Source organism: Dendropsophus ebraccatus, chromosome 14 (genome assembly GCF_027789765.1).
Source record: "Dendropsophus ebraccatus isolate aDenEbr1 chromosome 14, aDenEbr1.pat, whole genome shotgun sequence".
Taxonomy (NCBI): domain Eukaryota; kingdom Metazoa; phylum Chordata; class Amphibia; order Anura; family Hylidae; genus Dendropsophus; species Dendropsophus ebraccatus.
Genome location: NC_091467.1, coordinates 51,801,469 through 51,821,249, shown reverse-complemented (window position 1 = coordinate 51,821,249; position 19,781 = coordinate 51,801,469). Strand labels below are relative to the sequence as shown.

The window sequence follows — 19,781 nt, the reverse complement described above, 5'->3', positions numbered from 1 at the left end:
GAACGTTCCGTGGAATAGCTGTAAACGAGCGAACGACAAAGGCGAAATCGTTGGTGGGTCGTTCGAAATTGTTTTTCAGCATGGCGAAAAAAAATTGTTGGTCTTTGAAAGATAATTCGCTAATCGGTTCGTAAAATTAGAAATCTTTCAGTCGTTTGTAAAAAGGTTTAAAATAAGTAGGTGTGTCGTGTGGTCATGATCGGCCCGGCGAACGTTTTAAACGACCATGTAACGACCACAAAATAATCGTTACACTGCATATATCGTTCACATTCCCACGTATGTTATGTATTATCGTTTGCTAAAAAAAAATCGTTTAGTGATCGTTAACTAGCGGTCGTTGGAGCGAGTTTATGAACGATAATCGTTCCGTGGAATAGGGCCTTAAGGACCATAAGGGCCTATACTTAGTCTATTACACTGCTCGATAATCGTTAGCGATGTCCATTCAGCCCTCGCTTTAAGGCTGTGTTCACACAGCGTAAAAAATACGGAAATCTATCGCCGTAGTTTTTGGTGCTGCATTGGACAAAGCTTTCAATGCAACAACGGCCATAATGCTCACACACAGGTGCACTACAACCATTGTTCACTGCGGCCGTGTCAGTTTTCTACGGCCACAGTTTGCTGTGTAAACTCTGTGGCATTGCCATCACTTACCAGGCCCAGCTTCATACAACTGCAGCAGCTGTACCTTGTATATCAGCTCATTCCATTGAAGTCAACGTGCTACTGAATGTGAGTCATTCCATTGAGGTGATTGGGTGTACAGAGGGGCCACAGCACTCACAAAAGCACTGCGGCCTGATCACCGCCAGTTCTAGGAGTCGGACCTCACTAATCAGACATTAATGGTATATTCTAAGGATAGGACCTCAGTGTAAGAGTTCAGAAGAACCCCTCTATGGACTATTTCAGGCCTAATAGAGAATGCTCAACTTAGTTGAACCCTACCAGGGGATTCTTGGGAAATTTTTCTTAGTATTATAAGAAAAAATTTCTGCATTTTCATCATTTTCAATCCAATTTTTCAATACTAAATATACACATAACATTTGTATGTGAATGATATTAACATGTGGCAGACACATCAAAACTTTGGATGACGGGGCTTCATAGGTGCTGCTCCCGGCGTTTTTGTGCTGTACCAGGAGTTAGTCCCATAGACTTTCTATACAAGTCGTGTATAGGCTGAGTTGGCAAAGTGGGCATTTGCATGGTCCGTGCATGGAAGATGTACTACGGACCGTAATGCGGAACTCGCGGCATTATGTATCTTTGTGATGCTGGGAGCTAAACGGTGTAAATCTTTGTGCTACTTTACACAATGTTTATGTGCAACATGCAAATATTTATCCTTTTGGAACAGAAAGAAATGGATATGTTTAAGGGTAATTAATCAAAAGTTTTTTTCTATTTCAAATCTTTCAGATATGTCCTGCCGGAAGTGGTGTATTTACTCCACTCTGACACAGTGCTCTCTGCTGCCACCTTTGTCTATGCCAGGAACTGTCCAGAGCAGTACCAAATACCCATAGAAAACCTCTCCTGCTCTCCAGACTGGAAAGAATACCACTTCCTGCAGGACATACAGCAGCTGATAACTACTGGAACCCTTAAAGCGTAACATAGCAACATGTCAGAAGTGCGTATCGGTAGAGGTGCGGGTGCTAAGACCCCAGCTGATTGCTAGAATAAAGGGGCAGAAGCGCTCAGCACCTTCATGTCCACTGTAACTGCAGTATAACTGAATTATAATGGAGCGTAAGGAACTTCCGGCCAGAAGTTCCATAGGCTCCCATTATAATTCTGTAGACTGCTCATACTCGCAGTCTACAGAATTCAACTCTGTATAGCAGAGATAAATGGGGCAGATTGTGCTCTGCTGAGCGCTTCTGCCCCTTCATTCTAGCAATCTGCAATCATTCTAGCTTCTCAGCACCCAGACCCCCACTGATACACACTTACGACATGTCACTATGATATCAAGAGTCCAACAGCATCCAAGTGGAATACTTTTCAAACTATATTTAAAGATCAAGGATACAATCCGTAGTTTCGGCTCACATTGAGCCTTTGTCAAGTATTTGATAGTAAGGGCCCTATTACACCAACAGATGTCTGACCAATTTAGCTGACAGATTTTTGAAGCCAAAGCCAGGAACAGACTATAAACAGAGAACAGGTCATAAAGGAAAGAATGAGATTTCTCCTCTTTTAAAATCCGTTCCTGGCTTTGGCTTAACAGAATTTGTGAGATTAATCTGTTGGTGTAATAGGACCCTTAGGGTGCCTTTACACAGAGAGATTTATCTGACAGATTTTTGAAGCCAAAGCCAGAAATGGATTTGAAAAGAGGGTAGTCTTTCCTTTGACCTGTTCTCTGTTTCTAGTCTGTTCCTGATTTTGGCTTCAAAGATCTGTCAGATAAATCTCTCTGTGTAAAAGGCACCCTAAGGGTCCTATTACACCAACAGATTAATCTCACCGATTTTGTTAAGCCAAAGCCAGGTATGGATTTTGAAGTAATGATTTTTTTTTTTTATAATGATCAGCATTTAGATGGAACGATATATTGTACAGAAAAATCGTTTTGCGATCGATTAAGCCTATGTCGCACATAGGTAAAATCAGTGAACGACTGTTTACGCGGAACGATCTGCGATTTTCTTTGCGAATGATCAACGACGATTTATTAACATGTTCAAAGATCAAAATGAACTATTTTTAGCTAATTGCTTGATCGTTCGCTGCATTTACACGGAACAATTATCACTCAATGCGATCGTTATCGCGAAAATTCGCCCGATAATCGTTACGTGTAAACGTAGCATTACTCTGACCACGTGGGATTGTGGACCAACCAGCGTGCATCCCATTTACTACAAATGATAGTTACACTAGATTTTTTTAATAGAAGTAAATTACAAAAACGTTTTTTTTTGTGTACTACCCCTTTAACACTGACTTCATGGTGTGCGTGTGTGTGTATGTATATAATATATATATTATATAATGTGTGTGTGTTTAGGATGGAAAGAACAAATGCTAATCCATCATAGTATGCCTACACTCCGGGTGTTGTGTATTAACATTTCTATCGGGCCTCTCTATTTATCACCTGTAGCTCCCCGCTGGCTATTTACTATATACAGATTATAAAGTCAGGTGATGGGTATTACACTGTACTACTAGTAAGTGATACCATGTGTGAGATCTGTCTGTAACACAACAGTAAATGTAATCCAAGCTGATGTTAGTATATAGAGACCCTGAAATGCTAGAATAGAGCAGCGGTCCCCATCCTGTGGCTCTTCAGCTGTTACAGCTCTGGGCCGGAGACTGTCAGGGAATCCTGTATTAACAGCTGGAGAGCCACAAGCTCAGGTCCAGGGCTCCATGGAGTGACTGCAGACTGGGAGTTGTAGTTTTATAACAGCATTGAGGGGGGGAGGGATCAATATGTTGGGGAACACTGGCCAGAGGTTCACACTTGACTTGGTGTTTGCATTTGATACCTGGTATTACACAGGTAAGGTGCTTCCCGTATTGTGCTCACAGTGCCCATTTACTGTATTAGCCAGGAAAGCTTATGGCCTATACATTAAAGCAGTGCTTCTCAAACTGTGAGGCGCCCCCTAGGTGCTGGTGAGGGGCAGGTAGGGAGGAAGTTTTTACAAAAGTTACTATAAGCTGCACAGTCCTTTCCCTGACTGCAACAGTCTCTGGTTTAGGAACATTGACTCATTTTGTACTTACTTAATGTTATATAGAGGTTAGGAGACACATGAAGGGTAGACTGAGCAATAGTTTTTGCTTGGACTTCTACCACAGATGGTGAGGCCCCAGCATCCTCTTGGTCAGTCTGGTGAGGCCCAGGCATCTTTATGCCTGTGGAGAGAAGCACTGCATTAAAGGAATCATCATCATTGAGAACATGTGAACTTTCAGATTCATCCACCCCCATAAATGTTGTAAACACACTCTAAAGTTTTTTTTTTTTTTTTTTAGAAAATCATGGTGGTGCAGTCCATTTTTGAAAATGCTGCCTGGTTCCTGTGATCAGCGCTGTTTTCTTTATGTCCATTTTGACCTGCTGTATGCACTGGAGGTGGGCCCAGGCCCTGCAGTGTACAGTCCCCTCCCCTCGGTGACGTGGCCAGACGTGATGCTGATTGAGGCGCCTCACCGAGGGACGGGGATATCTCTACGTCCAGTGCATAGTGCGGGCTGAAGTGCACGTAAAGAAACGGCACATATTGTGGGAATCTGGCAGTGTTAAAGGGCAACAGGTAGTATAAAAAAAAGTTATTGAGTAAGCAAAGTAGTACATTTGTTTTAAAAGGAATGAGTCATCAGAAAACCATTGTTTAAATGTTTTTAACATTTAATAATGTTAAACATATTTTTTAAAGAATTTTGGTGACATTTTTTTTCTAATTTTCCATTTTTCTATCTATAATATAAAATAATCCTGAGATCTTGCAGTTTTCATTCTCACCACTGGGGCTAAAACTAAACTGAGACTTGTTGTGTCTGTGTTGATAAGAGGAGGCTGCTGTAAAGAGATGTGTACAGCATTGCAGCGAGATGTGACACTAGTAAAAAGCGGTGACAATTGCAGCTCCCTGTGGAGTAACCTCTTCACAGGTCACAGAGCGTGCTCAGTAATGTTTCACATTCATCTGTCTATTGTGGTCTATGTCCATGAGTCGTGCTGTAAAAATGTCAATAAATGCTGTTAAGAAGAACAGCCCATGCAAGATGGCAGCCCCCATAACAAAGTAAAATAAAATAAATTACAGTCAGAAAATAGAAACAGATCAGAGTAAAATAACAACTTTTAGTATTAGTATCTGACTCTGAGCTAAAGAAAATTTAGATGACATGTTCCCGTTAAGTTCTGTTTTTCTATTGTCTTAACCCCTTAACGACATCGGGCGTAAACTTACGCCCTCGCGCCCTGGTACTTAGCGCATCAGGGCGTAAATTTACGCCCGATGTTTCCCCGATCGCTGCGTGTTCGCACACAGCGATCGGGGAAGATGGCCTGCTATAAATCATAGCAGGCCATCATAGCTTCTCTGCACGGGGGGTGTGGTTAACACCCCCGTGCTTACGATCGCCGCTATAGGCTGATCAATTCAGATCAGCCAATAGCGGCGATCGGAACCTTTCCGGGTCATCGCTGACCCGATGACCCGGAAAAAAATGGCGGTCGGTGCTGTCCGAGGACGGCACCGACCGCCATTACTGTAAAAAGTAATGGTGGTCACTGTGCCACCGGCCCGATCGCCGTGAACGGACGGCCGGCCGTTCACGGCGATCGGGCCGGTGGCACGGCGATCAGAGTCCAGCAAAATAATAAATACCTGCCCTGGACCCCTCAGCTAGGTAGCTGAGAGGTCCAGAGCAGGTATTTGTACATTACTCACCTGTCCCGGGGTCCTGATCGGCGTCTTCCGGGTTTGCGGCGTCCTCCGTCTTTCCGGCGCGTCTTCGGGTCTTTCCGGCGGTCCCCATCGGCTTCTTTCGGCTATTTTCGGCTCCAGCCTCGTGATTTTCCGGATTTTGCGCTCTGCTGCCCTCTAGCGGCTGATATGTGTAATACTTATCAGCAGCTACAGGGATGTTCAGAATGTAGAAAAAGTTTTTTTTTTTTTCCAAATTTTTTTTCTTCTATTTTCTGCACCCTATCGCCGCTGAGTGTTGATCAGCATCGCACGAAAGTGCGCTGCTAATCAGCAACTCCTCCTTTTTGGCGTAGGGTGTTTTTTTTTCTATATTCTACTGCCACGGTCTGCTGATAAGTGCCGCACATAAGTGCGGCATTTATCAGCAACTCCTTTGTTGGCGTAGTTTTTTTTTTTTATTCTTACTGTAAAAAAACACGTAAAAAACACTACATTACACCACACTACATTGAATAAAGTTTGACACTACACCACTACATACCCCATATACCAATCCCCGTATAAAGATGGCCCCCAGGGTGTTTTCGGCGTCAGAGGGATACGTTATTGCCTCCGACACCAAAACAGCCAGTGAGGATGAATGGGGGAATCCTTCTTTCCTCCATTCATCCTCATCATCCAGTGACGTGTCTGGGGGGTAGCGTAGCGTACGCTGCCCCCCAGACACGTCTTTTCCGCCAGTACCGTCCCAATAAGAGATGGCGGTATGGCGTGAAATTCTACAAACTCTGTGAGCGTACCTCTGGGTACTCTTACAGATTTAGGGTACGTGCACACTGCGGAATGGCAAAGGATAACTCTTCGTGCATTCTGCAGCTGGCACCCGCCGGCGGACTGATGCGGGCGCATGTCTCTATTCGTGTCATAGACTCCATTCTATGCACGGGTGGATTCCGTCGTCCATCCAAAGAATGAATACGTTGGACGGAGAGCGGAATCCGCCCGTGCATAGAATGGAGTCTATGACACGTGTGGAGACGTGCGCCTGCATCAGTCAGCCGGCGGGTGCCAACTGCGGAATGCACGAAGGGTTATCTGTCGCGATTCCGCAGTGTGCACGTACCCTTAGAGTGTATGTAGGAAGGGACACCCGAATCCAGCACCCAGATGCCCCCTACCCCCCCATCCTCGGAACAAGTGGGAAGATCGTCCGGGAACTGATCTTCCTACTGCTGGATAAAGGTCACCACCTGTACGGGGATAACTTTTATACCAGCACCCCCTCTTCCGGTCCCTCGCTGCCCTGTAGCTTGCGGCACGATCCGAACAAATCAGAAGTAGTAATAGCGCCCTAATATTTAGCAGCCATGGAGCGGACCCAGTGCTTCTGGATATGAAGGACCCCGTATCGCACCAGGACAACATTTTCCAGGTGACGTCCCCCACACTGGAGAAAGGGAGACCCCAGAAGAAGTGCAGTGTGTGGCGTAACAGGGGGATCAGGAAGGACACCATTTTCCAGTGTGACACCTGTCCTGATCACCCCGGCCTCTGCATACAGGATCGCTTCAAGGCGTACCACACGTCATTGGGGTTCCACATTATCTAAATTCTGTCCCTTATTCCTATTTCAGGGGTCACGTTGATCCAGGGATTATTCTGATCGCCAATATGGAGTCGGGAAGGAATTTTTCCCCAGTGATGAGGCTACTGTCGTCTGCCTCACAAGGGGTTTTTGCCTTCCTCTGGATCAACACAGGTTGAGTTTGATGGACACCTGTCATTTCCAACCTTATAAACTAATAATTGGCCTAATACCCCCAAATAAATTAGAATTGTCCCTTTTCCCCAGCTAAATAGGTATGGCCGCCATTCCCATTAGAGACTTGCCATGATGCAATTACAAAGCCTCTGTGCGGCCTGGACAGTAGAAACCCCCCACAAGTGATCCCATTCTGGAAACTACACCCCATAAGGAATCTAACAAGGGGGGCAGCGGGGATATGGCCCCCTGGTGACGGCCACATTTGGGACGTGAAAATGAAAAAAATTGTATTTTTTATTTTCTCGGCACATGTTCTACGTAAGTGCCCGTCACCGGTGGGGTCCATATCCTCACTGCACCCCTTGTTAGATTCCTTATGGGGTGTAGTTTCCAGAATGGGGTCACTTGTCGGGGGTTTCTACTGACCTGGCAGCACAGGAGCTTTGTAATTGCGACATGGCCTCCATCCTCCATTCCAGCCTCTAAATGGCACTCTGTCCCTTTGGTGGCTTGCCCTGTGCCCATATGGCACATTATGCCCACATGTGGGGTATTTTCGTACTCAGGGGAAATTACTCTACACGTTTTGTGTTCATTTTCTTTTTTAACCCCTTGTGGAAATGGAAAAAATCAAGACCAACATTTAGTGTAATTTTTGTAAAATTTTTAATCTAAATCATTAATCTTGTCATGATTTTTTCATTTTCACAAGGGGCTAAAAGATAAAAAAAAACACTAAATGTGTAGCGGAGTACGGAAATACCCCACATGTGGACATAAAGCGCCGTGCGGGTGCAGGGTAAGCCTCCGAAGGGAAGGAGCGCCATTTGGTTTTTGAAGGCTGGATTTGGATGGAATGGATTTCGAGGGGCCATGTTGCATTCAAAAGGCCTCTGTGTTGCCAAGACAGTTGAAACCCCCCACAAGTGACCCCATTATGGAAACTACACCCCTCAAGGAATGTAACAAGGGGTGTAGTGAGCATATGGACCCCACTGGTGACGGGCACAAATGTGGAACAATGTGGCGTGAAAATGAAATATTACATTTTTTACACTATAATGTTGGTTTAGCCTTGAATTTATCATTTTCACAAGGGGTTAAAAGAGGGGGAAAAAACAAAATGTGTAGAGCAATTTCCCTTGAGTCCGAAAATACCCCACATGTGGACATAAAGCGCCATGTGGGCGCAGGGCAAGCCTCCGAAGGGAAGGAGCGCCATTTGGATTTTGGAGGTTGGATTTGGCTAGAATGGATGATGAACGCCATGTCGCATTTACAGAGCCCTCGTGCTGCCAAAACACTGGAAACCCCCCACAAGTGACCCCATTCTGGAAACTGCACCCCTCAAGGAATCTAACAAGGGGTGCACCGAGGATATGGACCCCTTGATGACGGGCACATTTGTGCCATGAAAGTGAAAAAATGAAATTTTTTACTTTTGCGTCACATTGTTCCACATTTGTGCCCATCACCAGTGGGGTCCATATGCTCACTGCACCCCTTGTTAGATTCCTTGAGGGGTGTAGTTTCCAGAATGGGGTCACTTGTGGGGGGTTTCCAGTGTCTTGGCAGCACGAGGGCTCTGTAAATGCGACATGGCCCTTGAAATCCTTTCCAGTGAAATTCAGCTTCCAAAAGCCAATTGGCGCTCCTTCCCTTTGGAGGTTCGTCCTGCGCCCCCTTGGCGCTTTATTGTCACATGTGGGGTATTTCCGTACTCGGGAGAAACTGCGCTGCACATTTTGTGTCTCTTTTTTTTTCCCCTCTTATCCCTTTAAGAAAATGAAAAATTGAAGGCTAGAACAACGTTTTAGTGTAAAAAATAAATTTTTCTTTTTTCACGCCATATTGTTCGGAAAATCTGTGAAGCACCTGTGGGGTCCAAATGCTCACCGCACCCCTTGTTACATTCCTTGAGGGGTGTAGTTTTCTAAATGGTGTCCCTTTAGGGGTGTTTTTTAGGTTTTGGCACCCCAGAGCCTCTGCCAACCTGAAGTGGTACAGTCAAAAATGACCAAATATAACGGAGGCGTTGAAATTCACTAGGCGCTCCTTTATATCTGAGGCTTGTGGTTGCGTCAAATAGCGCAATAGGGCCACATATGGGGTATTTCTATAAACTGCAGAAACGGGGCAATAATTATTGGGGTGCATTTCTCTGGTAATAGGTGTATAATTATGAAAAATATTGGATTACAATAAAATCTCTGCACAGAAAATTTTAATTTTCAAATTTCTTACACACTTAGCTTTTATTTCTGTGACCCCCCTAAAGGGTTAAAACACTTTCTGGACATGCTTTTGCAGAGTGTGGGGGGTGCAGTTTCTGAAATGGGGTGCTTTGTGGGGCTTTCTAACATACAGGCCCCTCAAATACACTTTAAACCTGAACAGGTCCCTAAGAATATCTGATTTTGAAATTTTACTGAAAATTTGGAAATTTGCTGCTAATGTTTTAAGCTTCCTATTGTCTAAAAAAAATGAAAGATCGTTTAATAGATGCCGCCAACATAAAGTAGACATGTTGCTAATGCTATTTAATATATAATTTCTGTGGTATAACCACTTTCTGTATACACAAAAAAGTTTCAAAGTTGGAAAAATGCAGTTTTTCACATTTTTTCACATTATTTGGTTTTTTTTTTCATAAAGATTCGTTATGAGTATCGACTCCAATTTACCAGAAATGTAAAGTACAATATGTCATGAGAAAACAATCTCAGAATCAGCCGGATAGGTAAAAGCATCCCGAAGTTATTAATGAATAAAGTGACACTGGTCATATTCATAAAATTTGTCTCTGTCATTAAGGCCATTTCAGGCTCTGTCCTTAAGGGGTTAATTCATGTCATAAAAAGCAAAATAATTATTTAAAAATCATATGTGATTTTTTTTTATAGATTCTGTCTCACAGTTGAAGTGTACCTTTTGATAACTATTACAGACCTCTCTATTCTTTCTACGTGGGAAAACGCGCAAAATTGGCAGCGTATCAATGACTTATTTTTTACACAGTGTAGGTTACCCAAAGCATTACTACATTACGGACGGATATCTGAACCCCATTTTTTTTGCTTTTTTATTCTCTTTCCCTAAACTAAAGCAGGACCAGATCAGCGCTGTGTGATACAGGCCTGACTCTCATAGCTGACACTGGAAATATTTATCCCATGTGATCTGGGACAAATAATCAAGAGAGGTAACCCTAATGGTGCGTTTACACAGACAGATTTATCTGACAGATCTTTGAAGCCAAAGCCAGGAACAGACTATACACAGAAATCAGGTCATAAAGGAAAGATTGGGATCTATCCTCTTTTCAAATCCATTCCTGGCTTTGGCTTCCAAAATCTGTCAGACAAATCTCTGTGTAAACGCACCCTTACCTGTCACCTCAGCTATAGTATACACAACAGTGGTAAAGTTCAGTAGATATCTCTATGAAAACTATCCCCTTCCTATGCCATGTGTTGCTGACTTTTTTTTTTTTTTTGCAGAATTGGAATCAGATGTCTAGTGTGTGTGTGTGTGTGTGTGTGTGTGTGTGTGTGTGTGTGTGTGTGTGTGTGTGTGTGTGTGTGTGTGTGTGTGTGCGCGCCCACAACACTCTTCATTCTGTGATGTAATACAAAGGCACATGCAGAACTGAGGCATGAAGCATCACATAACTTGTGTATTAGATGCTGTTCACATGTCTGTTACAGATTCTGTAGTATTGATAGGAAGAATAATGGTGCATAGTGTGTGTGATGGATCTGGCACTGCTGCACACCTTAGGGCACTATTGTACAGAAGTGTTATAGCACTGCTTGTGGGGGGGGGCAGGGTATACCATGTATCTTATCCCATTGCACAGTACCACCTGAATAGTTGAGGTATTATCTCATATTGGTCCAGTCTTTACAGGACATCCGTCAGTGTGACTGGATACAGCCAGGATCCTGCCCGGACCTTGTGCCTATACTCAAGTAGAATTGGAACAATCAGAATAAGATCATGGGAGGAATTAGCGCCAACACCTGTGCCCATAGTCCCTATGCTGCAGATCTGCAGTACAATACACATTCACATGTGGGGGGGGGGGATTGGTTTGCATATTTTTCCCCATGGTTTTCATCCCTTCAACACATAACGGTGGAATTGATAGTAAATCCACTGCGAAATATACACATGGTTTTGCCTCGCATTTGTCATGGTCCACACTGAAAAATACTGTCCACATCTGAATGGACCCTTGGTGCTTTATGTCAAGAAGCCTGACCGAATCCTCCTTGTGTGAACATGATGTATGGCTTCAGGGGAGGGGTCAGTAGCTTCTATAGATTATAGACTCAGGATATACAGAAGCGTTGACTGGGTCAGTGCAGTGGTGTCACCCATGCAAATCATGATAGGAGATGCAGTTTTGCTACAGCTGGATAGCCATAGGCTAGGTTAGTCGTGATTAGAGATGAGAAAATTTACATTACTAGTGAAATGCTTAGTTATCTCGGCAGTCGGCTGCCTTTGATCTCCGTGCCGCCCCTCCCCCGTTTCCCAGGACTGGATCCAGCTTTTTCAGGCACCCGGGGAGGAGCGGCACAGAGATCAAAGGCAACCAGCGTATAAGCCCGACTGCCGAGCAAAAAAATCGCTTCTCTTCATATGTAATGTATACTTGCTCATCTCTAGTCATGATCGAAAGTGTGGTTTTGGAACAGCGGGATAGTCAGTAGTTGGTGAAGTCATAGTGGGAGTTGTAGTTTTGCAGCTAGAAAGTCACAGGAACACTGTTCTATAACCCTGGACTATAGTGACTCAATGCCCTGGGCAGTTTCACATAGTATAGACCTAGTCTATGAATATCTATAGTTTTATTCCATAGAAAGTTGGCATAACGTTGCACTGCCAGTGCACTTGTTGGCAGTAGGGTGCTCCTTTTTCAGCATAACAATAGGTCCTGGTATCAGTCTATTCTGTAGGCAGTCACCCTGATGTGAGATGATGGCTGCATACAAATACAAAATAAACACGCAGGTGGTGAGACATGGAAACCTCAGGGTGAAGGAAGAACGCCGAGTCCCCTCTCCAGGCCGCCTCGCCACTTTTCTGCTGCTTTGCATGAGAAATGGATCTGTATTGGGTTTTTATGAAAAACTCTTGTGGATTGTCACATGCACCCTGTATCGTATTGCCAGATCTTTCCATGCAAAATGAGACGTCCTGTGTTTTTAGATCTAATGCTGGAATGGCCTGCGTCAAATGACTTTATATAAGGAAGATGGTGCAGCTTTTCCCTCAGTGGGATCCTGAGCTCTGACGCTGCTGCATCCGCATTGCCTTCCAGTTTTTGGATTTAAAAAAAATTATTCTTTTTCAACTATCTTAAACTCCTAACCTATATATAAAAAAGCCATCGTAAAGGAACTAAATTTTACTGCATCCCAGTCCTGTCCATTTACCACCATCGCTCCCTAGGAAATCGCACCTCTGCTAGGTGATGTATTCGCAATCTGAAGGAAAGTTTCCTATGTGGACCCCCAGGCGGCTCTTGGCCGCACCGCTAGGTGTTTGTGTCTCTGAATTGGACTGGCCATGGAGGGGTATACGCCGACCACCTCAAGGTGAGAGACTCCAATGGCTGTATGTATATAGGGTGTGCTTCTGGTACTATCGTCTACTTATGTCATTGGGATTAGCTAATGCATCATTCTGGAGTCTGCAAGTAACACAAAGGACACCAGTGATATCTGGGGGGCCCGGCCGTATGCTTTTTTTTGTATTTATTATGTAGAGGAGATTTTTTTTTTCTACTTTCTCACATAAGCATTATCATTGTATAATGAAAAGTTTGCCGCTTTTTAAGGGGTAGTTCATAAAAAAATTTTTTTTTTTTCAAATCAGCTAGTGCCAGACTTGTAATTTACTTTAAAAAAAAAAAAATTTCAAGTCATCCCATATTTATCAGCTGCTGTATGTCATGAAGGAAGTAGTGTATTCTCTCCAGTCTGACACAGTGCTTTCTGCTGCCACCTCTGTCCATGTCTGGAACTATCCAGAGCAGTAACAAATGGCCATAGAAAATCTCTCCTGCTCTCCAGACTGGAAAGAATACCACTTCCTGCAGGATATACTGCAGCTGCTAAGTACTGGAAGAGTAAAGATTTTTTTATAGAAGTAAATTACAAATCTTTTGCACCTTCTGGCACCAGTTGATTTGAAAGAATTATTTTTTTTTTCTGTGAACAACCCCTTTCTAAACAATAGATTCTGAGATGCGGACAAAATCTAAAAGCTTTGCTTTAGTGGACGCAGCTCCGCGGCTTAGGTTATGTTCACACAAAGTGTATTTTGAGGCTCGAAGGTATACTACAAGCAAAATAAGCGTCATGTTTTGTTTGAGGCATTTTTATCCACATTCTTTTGAGTAGTTTTATTATTTTCAGCATGTTTTATCTAGATTAGGTGTTGGCAGTTTTCTAGTCTTCTGCAAAGGTTGTGTACAAAAAAATAGAGAACCACATCAGGGCTCCAGATGGCGACCAAAATGGTCGCCAATGCGACTGACTTTTTGCAAATGGCGCCCAGATTTATTAATCTGGGCGCCATTTGCGACTGGCCCCGGCGGCGGCGCGCTGTCTCTTTAAGATGCGCGGCTGATGCGCGGCTGCCGGGGGTGTCCCGTCCTATCCCCGGCAGCGCGGCGCATCAGTGAGCTGCCTGGGGCCCTGACTTCCGGCACAGGAAGCGCACGTCAGAGACGCTTCCTGTGTCAGAAGTCACAGCCCCGGCGTACAGGAGCTCACTGATGCGCCGCGCTGCCGGGGATAGGACGGGACACCCCCGGCAGCCGCGCATCAGCCGGGAACAGCGTCCGAAGAAGAAGAGGATCGCCGGGGGAGCGGGTTGTCAGGTGAGTTTGTGTGTTTGTTTTTTTTTAAATATTGCTTAGCATAGAGGAAAGGGGGGGGGGGCATCTATAATGGGGGGAGAAGAGGGGCCATCTTCAAGGGGGGGAGAGGGGGCCATCTATAAGGGGGGGAGAAGAGGGGGCATCTATAATAAGGGGGGGAGAAGAGGGGGCATCTATAATGGGGGGGAGAAGAGGGGGCATCTATAATGGGGGGGGAGAGGGGGTATCTATAATGGGGGGAGAAGAGGGGGCATCTATAATGGGGGGGGGAGAGGGGGCATCTATAAGGTGAGGGGGTATCTATAAGGGGGGGAGAAGAGGGGGCATCTATAATGGGGGGGAGAAGAGGGGGCATCTATAATGGGGGGGGGGGAGAGGGGGCATCTATAAGGTGAGGGGGTATCTATAAGGGGGGGAGAAGAGGGGGCATCTATAATGGGGGGGAGAAGAGGGGGTATCTATAATGGGGGGAGAAGAGGGGGCATCTATAATGGGGGGAGAAGAGGGGGTATCTATAATGGGGGGGAGAAGAGGGGGTATCTATAATGGGGGGGAGAAGAGGGGGTATCTATAATGGGGGGGGGGAGAGCGGGTATCTATAATGGGGGGAGAAGAGGGGGCATCTATAAGGGGGGGAGAAGAGGGGGTATCTATAAGGGGGGGAGAAGAGGGGGTATCTATAATGGGGGGGAGAAGAGGGGGTATCTATAATGGGGGGGAGAAGAGGGGGTATCTATAATGGGGGGGAGAAGAGGGGGTATCTATAATGGGGGGGAGAAGAGGGGGCATCTATAATGGGGGGGAGGAGGGGGCATCTATAATGGGGGGGAGGAGGGGGCATCTATAATGGGGGTAGAGGGGGTCATCTATAAGGGGAGGGGGCCATCTATAAGTGTAGGGCAAACTGGCTGCAGACACTGGGAGATAGATATATGCACAATTATTATTATCAGGGCCCCTCAGGTGTCTGTATTGTAGGGGGTCACTTGCATTAGTCACTAGGTGAGAGATATATCTATCTATATACTCATCTTGTGGGGGGGGTCACTATGGCTGCAGTCATAAGTCTAGCTCAGTATGTATAGACTGTTGCAAGCTTTTAAAGGGAACCTGTCACCCCCCGTGACGGGGTGACAGGCTCCCAACCCCCCATTAGAACCCCCTATACTCACCTCATCGCGCCGGGTCCCGCTTCTGAAGATGGTCGGGTCACGGAGATCTCAGCCGCTGCAGCCCGGCGCGCACACTGAGAGATGAGTCCAACGCTCAGAGAATGACGGAGCGCTGGACTCTCCCATCATTCTCTATGAGCGTTGGACTCATCTCTCAGCGCACGCCGGGTTGCAGCGGCTGAGATCTCCGTGACCCGACCATCTTCAGAAGCGGGACCCGGCGCGATGAGGTGAATATAGGGGGCTCTAACGGGGGGTTGGGAGCCTGTCACCCCGGCACGGGGGTCGACAGGTTCCCTTTAAGTTCAAGTTCAGAAGAGTAAGCCTCATTAAAAGGCTAGCCAAGTGAAGCTGAAGTACTGAGTCAGACTGTATATGGTTGTCAGACTGTATATGGTTGTCAAGTTGCAAGTTTCCATGTTGAACGTTTTCAAACTAAGAAAAGAAAGGATCTAAAGGAGGAGGATGCTGCCGTGGCCTCTGCACACAGTAAGTCCCATGTAACATAACATTAATTTTACATGGTTTAAAATGTTGGCGACCAAATATTCTATTTGGCGCCTAAATTTTTCAGGTTAGGAGCCAATGGCTCCTAGGTAAATTTTTTAGTCTGGAGCCCTGCACATAGTGTTTGGGTTCCCATTGAACCTGTCAAACATTTTGATTGTTGGGCGTCTGGGTGTTGAGACCCGGCCACAAATCATCAGAACTAAGGGTGCTTTCCTGCTTTGTGTCCATGACAGGATACAGTCCGATAGATCCCACAGACTTTCTATGGAAGTCTGACCTGGTTATGTGGACAGAGCAGGGAAACAACACACTACTGCCCAGTTATATCTGGATATCAGTAATCTCAGCACCTGACTGATCAGGACTTTTCACTCATTTGTACCACACGTCAAAGGTTGTGAAATAACAGCCCCCATTTACATGTACCGGGCATGAATTCTGAGATGTAAGACAAATAAAAAAAAAAAAAAAAATACATTAAAACAGTGTGTGAACATAGGCTGAAAGGGTTTGTCCCACTTTTAAAACTCCTCTATCGACAGGGGATAAGTTTATAAATGCAAGGGGTCCAACTGCTGGAGCAGGAGGGAAGGGGGTCCCAAGTGTCCCGTCAGAATGGAGAAGTGGCCATACATGTACAATGCAGCGCTATTGAGGACAGCCAGGACCGTCTTTCATAGTCCAGTAGATATGATATGTTTATCTCAGGGTCCATTTACACAGAAAGATTATCCGACAGATTATCTGCCAAAGATTTGAAGCCAAAGCCAGGAACAGACTATAAACAGGGATCAGGTCATATAGGAAACACTGAGTTTTCTCCTATTTTCAAATCCATTCCTGGCTTTGGCTTCAGATCTTTCGTAGATAATCTGTCCGATAATCTTTGTGTGTAAATGGACCCTCACTGTCAGTCCTTGATGCGCTGGCTTTCTATCACTAGCCTTTACTTTCGTATTACCGTCTGTTTACTGATCCTTTTCTCCCCGGCCATTCTCCATTTGAATGTATTTGATTCATGTTCTGAGCGGTGTTGTTAAATGTTCTGTTTTTAGTGTTGTTAATTGTTGAGGTGGATTAATAAAAATTTTTTTGTTTTATTTTCCTGACACCTTGGTGTGCACAGTCTTGTATACACTTAACCTTACTTTCCTTTGCAAATCATGTCTGTTTTTTTGAGTGTTTATAGCATCCACTTTGTTGGTATATTTATTATAGTGCAATAGATAGTGACTTGGGACCTCTATTCTCAAATAAGTTTCAATGGTCCTACCCCCCCCCCCTCTTCCCCCACAATCATACACTTTATGCTGTGTATAGAGTATAAGTGTATGTGTGTCATTGGTAGAACAATCCCTTTAAGAGTCAGAGACCTGCCTAGGGACTACGTGAGGACAAGTCTTTCTCCTCTAGGTGATAACCAGTGATCCCATTCACATCCAGTGAGAAAAGCTTTTTCCTAATTGTCATTCTTAAAATAAATCCAGAGCTTGCGGCTAATTTAATCTGTCCCCATCGCGCCTCATAATTTGTCCCATAAAGAAGCAAGAACAATTGTCATGGGCGTCCATTCACCAGGAAGCCTTGTGGATCATCCAGCTCAACATGAGAGATTTCCTGCCTGAAATCTGCTGATTCACTTTAGCTTTTCTCTTATTCCCAGTCTCCTCTTGATTCTGCCTATCACTAAGTAGATATAGGTCAGATGTGAGAAGTATGGGAGATTGCATTACCGCATAACCAGCCGGGAGTGTAGGAGCTTAATACTCATCCACATGTATGGTACTGTAATCCGCTGCACTGTAAGTCCTCATGTTCATGTTCAGACAGCCCTATTATACTATGACGGCCCTCAAGCCGTCCAAGCTGACTGTATATCCTATGGCAAGTTGGTGGCTAGGTCTCAAGTTGGGGAGGTTGCTCTCTGCAGTATATGTGTACGCTCTGGTTAATAAAGGGCCGTGTTACTGTTGGTAAACTACAAGTCCCATGATGCCCTGATAACCATAAGGATCCTCTCTTGCACTTTTCTGTAACCCTCTGTTTTAAAACTACAACTCCCAGAATGCCTTGACAGCTTTGCCCATTCTCTATTGCAGTGTCCCCCACCTTAGGATCTTCAGCTGAAGTAAAACTACAACTCCCAGAATGCCTTGACAGCTTTGGGTATCCTCTATTGCAGTGTCCCCCAGCTGAAGTAAAATTACAACTCCCATCAGGACAAAGCATGATGGGAGTTGTAGTTTTGCACCAGTTGGAAATCACAAGTTTGGGCACAATACCTAATAACCTATACGGGATCTGTTTACTCTGAATACTTATCTAGACGTGACTACCAGCTGTCCCTGCAAACGACGTATACGCTACTACACATGTGGCTGCCAGGGCATGCTGGGAGTTGTAGTTACACAACACATGGACTATTATCATTTGACGCTGCATTTCGGCAGGTCTATAGGAAGTGTCTGCTCATCCTGTATGCCGGCAGAGCTGCAGTAAACATGGCTGCCCTTGTGCACGGCCTCCTCTGCTCAGTGACAGAATGAGAGCAGACTTGGTGGGAATATGGTATGCTCGGCGCAGGGAGCCAGTCTGAGAATTCCCGTTGTCATGGTGATGGGTGTAGGGATGGCGCAGGATGAGCAGTATAGTAAATGTATAGGTACGTCTGGGTCACTGTTACGTGTATAATGGTATAGTACTAGGTTTTATCACCATAAACATATATGGTCAGGTAGTGTGATAAAAGTCAGTTATCCAAACTTTTCCATTGCTGTATATATGAATTATTCCTGCTCCATCCCTAAGCTTTGGCTCCCCAGCTCTTACAAAACTACAAATCCCATCAGGCACTGTTCTTAAAAAGAATCTTTCAAATCAACTGGTACTAGGAAGTGCCAAAGATTTGTCATTTACTTCTATTTAAAAATCTCCAGTCTTCCTGTACTTATGAGCTGCTGTAGGTCCTGCAGGACATGGTGTATTCTCTCCAGTCTGACACAGTGCTCTCTGCTGCCACCTCTGTCCATGTCAGGAACTGCTCTCCAGACGGAAAAGAATACCACATTCTGCAGGACATACAGCAGCTGATAAGTACTGTAAGTACTTGAGATTTTTTTAAAGCAGTAAATTAAAAGTTTCTGGCCCTTTTTCTGACACCAGTTGATTTGATTGAAATGGTGAACTACCCCTTTAAAAGTTAATCAGGATTAGAAAAAAATGGCTACTCTCTTACAAATAAACAGCATCAGCCCTGTCCACAGGTTGTGTGTGGTATTATAGTAGGCTCCTGACCTGAAATACCACATGCAACCGGCAGACAAGGGTGGTGCTGTTTTTGGAGGAAAGTTGCCATTTTTTCCTCAGCCTGGACAACCCCTTTAAGGATGGATGAGAACCGCCAGACACAAACACATGAGAGAACTCGAGGATTTGCCTCCGGACCTGCTGTTAGACTACAAGGCTAGTGATATGCCTAGGCTGATGTGTGTGTGTGTGTGTGTGTGTGTTGAATAAGGGTACGGTGGCCTGGGGGTAGCTCCCCCCAGGGCTGCCTGCATTCATCACTAACCAGCTAGAGACCTATTAGGATGGACCGGAGGAAACTTGGCTTCTATCTGCCTGAGTTGTAAACAGTAGAGTAAGCAGCCAGCCCCAGACTCTCATACACACGAATGTGACGGCAGACAGCGACTGTCCTCAGCTCAACCCTGCAGACTAAGTGCCGGCTAAATACAATATTCTCCAGGACTGACGGGATCAGATCATTACCCAAAACACCAGGCGGCTCTCTCCTCATATTGTAGTGATTGTCAGATGGAAGGGCCATGCTAAAAGCAATGCAGCTGCAATAATCCTGTTACACAACAGGGCACATTTCTACCCTCTCTGGAGCAAACTGCAGAGTAAGGGCACTGTCACACTGCACCCTCCCTACACAGCCTGGGAACTGCAGGCTATACAGCATTGTCTCTAACCTCTGCCTCTCAGAATGGTTGCAGAACTACAGCTCCCAGCATGCCTTG

General features: G+C 45.0%; 1 protein-coding gene across 3 annotated transcripts in view; it reads left to right on the top strand.

The window, feature by feature from the left end:
* TAF4 (TATA-box binding protein associated factor 4) overlaps positions 1-19,781 on the top strand; it is a 50,601-nt gene that overhangs the window by 9,051 nt on the left and 21,769 nt on the right. The window lies entirely within an intron of this gene.